Source organism: Colias philodice, chromosome 10 (genome assembly GCF_061535455.1).
Source record: "Colias philodice isolate Cphi_HAF_F1 chromosome 10, ilColPhil1 Martin Lab GWU primary, whole genome shotgun sequence".
Lineage (NCBI taxonomy): Eukaryota > Metazoa > Arthropoda > Insecta > Lepidoptera > Pieridae > Colias > Colias philodice.
This window is the reverse complement of record NC_143095.1, coordinates 11,090,823-11,096,822: the sequence shown is the minus strand read 5'-3', so window position 1 is coordinate 11,096,822 and position 6,000 is coordinate 11,090,823.

Here is a 6,000-nt window from a genome sequence, read left to right as displayed (position 1 = left end):
CTGAGATTTACGGGTTCACGGGTAGAGGGTTCATTCGGGTGAATCTGCGGCCACAAGACCAATACAGATAAAAATTATATGTGCTTTAATTTTATGAAATGTTCAATGTTTTTTTTACCATCGCTGAACTTACGGTTATTCAATTTAACTGTTGTAAAAATTCTGAATCTTATGAATAATTTTAATAATTAATAATCTTTTGGAAATATTATGATATATACAAGGTATGCGATATGGAAACGTGTAAAATACAAGTATAATAAATTGATTATTATAAATGATTGGATTTCATTTGATTCATTTGGTTTGATTCATAGGCAATTGAAAAAAAGACAATGCCTTGTTATTCACTCTTGAACTCCGACACCCGTCCACATCGCAATAACCGGGCATCTTGGTAGCGAGCGCGGGAAACGTGACGCGGGTGCGCAGTCTCGCGTGTGCCAACCAACTGCCGCTTGGGTCGGTACCGACCTACTGTGCGGTAGGCACTTATAGCGCGACCTTGAGCGAGTGACGGAGGCCTGGTATGGGGCTTACGACGCGCGGCGCCCGCGACGCAAATGAATATGTTTATGTTTAAATACTAGATGGCGCTGCCCTAACATCTTACGATTATTAAACAAGACTGATCTGTATTTTGAAGGTGATAAGGGTCCATTTTGTGTCACAAAGCAATCGAAACGAACAAGCGCTTCTCAGTTTCTTTGTTTGTTTACTTCGTCGCACATCATTATAATAACGCCGGCTTTTGAGTTTGACTACATAGTGGGTTGCAAAACCAAACAATGTGTTGGTGATGTCATTATTTACCTATATAAAATTGTGTATCTAGTACGTAATCAATATAGGAGCTGCATCCAAATCAGTAAGTATATTTCAATTTATAATAGTGGCATTTAACTAAATTGATTTTACACTCATTCATTAATTGCACTGTAAAACTAGGTAGCAAGCGAGTTGTTTTTTACAAAACACACAATGCAATGAAGTAATAGACTTCATTTACGCTTAAAGTTTCATTCATTTATTATTATTTATAAAATATATAATAATGCATTTAATCGAAAGTTTTTGACATGTGAGAAAATACCATAATTATTTCCAATAACATGAAGTCTACAATTAGAAAGTTTAATATTTTTGTCCAAAAACATGTGTCGACGACTGTACCCCATTTTACGTTAGTATGTAGAAGTTTACATTAAAATTTAATGGTTTTCTAAGTCAAAAGTCAAGCAAAAATTGGACTGATATTGGGCACTATTTCAAGCACAATTTTTTACTATTTTTTGAAGTATGAATTATGTTTGAAGCGTATACAGATTCTCCGGACGGAGGTGAGTATGCTGGGCGAAACCTTCGTCCAGCATACTCATCGAACTATGGCTATAACTTCGCAAGTACAAGAGCACTATTTTTTTCCTTTGGGCACTATTTAGCACTATTTCAGAACAGTTTTTTGACATTCATGAAATATCAGGATTCCATGGTGAGTATGCTGGACGAAGGGACACACGAATTGAGAGTTTTAGAAGGGATTCATCCTACAATCCCTACATCCCCTATTTTATGAGGTAAATATTACGAGTTTTTCCTAAGCAAGGTTTTATGTTTTTATAAACAGCCGATTCATTAATTTTTGTCCTGTAGATTTTTAATTTGCTATGCATAAAATAACTGTTTTCAGGGCGATTAATTAGATATCTAAATTCTTATACAAATTAAGAAGAAAACAAATACAGCAAATATAAAGTATTGTTATTTTTTATAATTTACGCCAGAACGAGGCTCGGTAATGGATTTTCAATATTTGTATTGACAGACAAACAAAGGGAGCGAATGACCCTCGATTGGCAAGTCGGCGAAATGATGCTGTTTATTTTGTATATTTTACAATATAAATACCTATATCTCATTCGTATGAACCCTTTGGCGGTGAGACTGTTAGGCTATAATTTGGGTACAATTTAATTAGGTACCTACCTACCTATAATTAAATTGTACCCATTAAATAAACGTATTTTTAGTATTCATTTCAAATTTATTATTATCATAATAATACTGTTATAGAAATGAAAATAAAAGTATGGATTTTTTTTTCTTTTTCAACTGCCTACATAATTTCATATATTTTTCTCTTTTTTACCATCTCCCAATGGTTGCCTGGCAGTGATCACTGCATAGTTATAAGGTAAGGTAAGGTAAGGTAAGGTAATAAAAGATATATTATCTACTAGCGGTCCGCCCCGGCTTCGCCCGTGGAACATATTTACGTTTTCTCTACATAAGAACCATCCTCGTACTTCAAGGAATATAATCTATACTTATAATAAATAGAAAATAATTATCGAAATCGGTTCAGCCGTTCACACGTGATGCCGTGACAACGCGAAACGGGTGCAGACCCGCCGCCTTTTTATAGCTCCCGCCGCGAAGCGCGTCGAACGCGGCAACTGATACACAAAAATAATCCTTATGGCATGATTCTGTGTTCACGCGCGATGACTTATAGCGTATTTCATGTATAACTTTGTTGTTTCTACACCGATTTACATGATTCTTTTACTATAACCTGCCCAGGAGTATGAAGAATAATTGTGCCAAATTTGGTTAAAATCCGTCGTGTAGTTTCTGTTTCTATAGCGAATATACAGACAGACAGACAGACAGACAGACAGACAGACAGACAAAAATTTTACTGATTGCATTTTTGGCATCAGTAGCGATCCCTTATCACCCCTTCATAGTTTTTTTTTTAAATATATTTCATGTACAGAATTGGCCTCTCTACAGATTTATTATAAGTATAGATATGCTTTTTAATTATTAAAATTTATTGTTATTGTAGAATCATGTACACAATTGGCGGCCTTATAACTATGCAGTGATCACTGCCAGGCAACCATTGGGAGATGGTAAAAAAGAGAAATATGTATTATTTTAATCATAATACATATGAAATTATGTAGGCAGTTGAAAAAGAAAAAAAAATCCATACTTTTATTTTCATTTCTATAACAGTTTTATTGTGATAATAATAAATTTGAAAGGAATACTAAAAATACGTTAATTTATTTTCACTAATACATCATTATTAAAACAAAGGAATTTTCGAAGAACGGAGGTCGAGACAACCTTTTATCGTTAAATAATGGAAGCTATCTAATTTTAGCAATTTACTTTGTACTAAACTTAAATTATGATTCCCATGTTATATAAGAAGCTTCAAAAAGAGATATCAAAGATAAGTATTTATAAGTAAACAATTTTAAGGGGCTTATATCGATCTATCTTTATAAAGAGTATGTAGAGATAAACTACGATAACATGGCGCGCCCCTCCAAAATTCAAAACGTTTGAAAGTATTTACAATGCACCACTGGTCCGTTGAAAAGTTACATTTGGGGTCGCATTTTTTAGAGGACGCAATTTTATTTTTTTGATGTGTAGGGGGGGTCAGTGTGAAGCTATCACCAAGTTTGTGGAGTCGCCACCCTTGTCCCACGGCCGCCATCTTGAAAATAGCGGTTGAAAGGGTTTTTACGATATATCACTTAAACTATTTATCTGATAATAAAACAATGTTAACATTATTCGTTGCAAATTAAATTCTCTACAACTTAGGTTCAGTAACTTTTTGTCGTAGAACTATAAACAAAAAAGTTATAAGCGAAAATGTTCAGAAATTAGAGATGTTTATATTTTTCAATAAAACTTTTTTTTTATAAGTTTACGAAGAAATTATATCAGACCATTTTTGTAGATTGTTTTTCGTAGAACAACTTTTATTTACAACATTTTTTCATTAAGTAAATAGCCATCCGAAGTGAGTACTATTTTAAGTACTCTTTACTATACAGATTACGATATATTATGTGTGTACTAATAATAATTTGTCACCAGTAATTATTTTATTTTTGTTATAATAATATTTTTAATAATTAATTTTACAATATTATTAATAATTAATTATTGAATCTTTTCCCCACAACCCAGGAGGTAGAGTCTGGAAGTGCGTTTTTTTTTACGTCGAAAAGCAGGGCTGAAATGTTCTGCAGTGTGCTTCCATTGTTGTGGAGTCTGGGAAAAGAGCCAATAGCCAATTTATTATGTATAGTTACTACTGAAAAATAGTACTCACTTCTGAGCGCTGTAAAACCTTAGCTATTGACGTAATGAAAAAATGTTGTATATAAAAGTTGTTCCTCGAAAAACAATCTACAAAAATAGTCTTATATCATTTCTTCGTAAAATGATAAAAAAAAGTTTTATTGAAAAATATAAATAGCTCTAATTTCTGAACATTTTCGCTTATAACTTTTTTATTTATAGTTCTACGACAAAAAGTTACTGAACCTAAGTTGTAGAGAATTTAATTTGCAACAAATAATGTTAAATTTGTTTTATTATCAGATAAATAGTTTAAGAGATATATCGTTAAAACCATTTCAACCGCTATTTTCAAGATGGCGGCCATGGGACAAGGGTGGCGACCCCACAAACTTGGTTTTAGCTTCACACTGACCCCCCCTACACATCAAAAAAATAAAATTGCGTCCTCTAAAAAACTCAAGGTCAGGCCTAAAAAATGTAACATTTCAATGGATCACACCAAGATTCACAACGCATGTAATGAGACGGCCGTCAAACAAAAACAAATCCACGGATTTGTTGCTCGACTAGTCACGCTCTAATCGCTCATTATTATTAGTAATGGCGCTGCACTGACGTAATATTCTATGAAAACGACACGTGCGTTGTCTTGGGCGCTCGGCAACTTATGATTAGTTGACCAACAAATCTGGACGTAAAGTACTAAAGACGAATACGTACAACTACATACAAACTCCTTCGTAAGGATGTCACTACACACATTGAAACAGTAATTTGGAGGGGCGCGCCATGTTATCGTAGTTTATCTCTATATAGGGAAATGGGAATGCTTTATAGTCCAGCTAGCATTCGGACTGCGGCTTCACTCGCGCGCATTTCACATTGTCATTTATCACGTAACATTTTCACTAACCCTTTCTAACTCTGTTGTAAGCGTAACAGAGGCCCTTTTACATTTATATTATACTAGCGGTCCACCCCGGCTTCGCCCGTAGTACATATTTCGCAATAAAAGGTAGCCTATGTTCTTTCTGAGGGTCTAAAGATTATCTGTGCCAAATTTCATCAAAATCGGTCCAGTAGTTTATGAGCCTATTCATTACTATCAAACAAACAAACAAACAAAGTTTTCCTTTTTATAATATTAGCACAGACTAATAATAATATATATTAGTATTATATATACCTATTATTAGGGATTTCAGCATCATTGTGTATTGTGATTTAAGATGTAACGGTCGAAGTTCAGCCACAATAGTCAATTTTGAGGACTATCCAACTGTGAAGGAATTATTCTAATAATTTGAAGTATAAACAAATAAAAAACCCACACAAATCGGAATCAATAAAAGTCTACAATAACCAGAATTCTATTACATTACTCGGTACACAAAACTATACCTTACTCGCTTCGATTTAGAACACAAAAGATTTACTGACATAGAAATGTTTCGAACAGCACAATAGAAAATTTGCCTGTATTTGATACCTAATCCAGCTTTATTTGAATATACCGACCCAAGTTACACGTAGGTACGTGATTCATGAGAGTTTTAGTATTCTTCGAAATTGTTTCCATTGGCATTGTATTGCTTGCTTTTATAGATTTGAGCTGGGTTTTAGGGCCTATTAAGTTGAATACGAGTTTAAAAGCTGTATACGTAATATTGGTTAATACGAATTCATATTCTTTGACGCTTCTCCTCGTACATTAGTATTATATATCTGCTGTGTATTGTACTCAGTATGAACGTAGTCTTCTAACTGACAACAGCCTTCAACCTTAAATTTGATTGCTTGAAAATCATCAATCAATAATATTATGTTTATTAGATTATTACCTAGAAACACACTTAGGCAACGACGATAGAATTTTTTAAATTG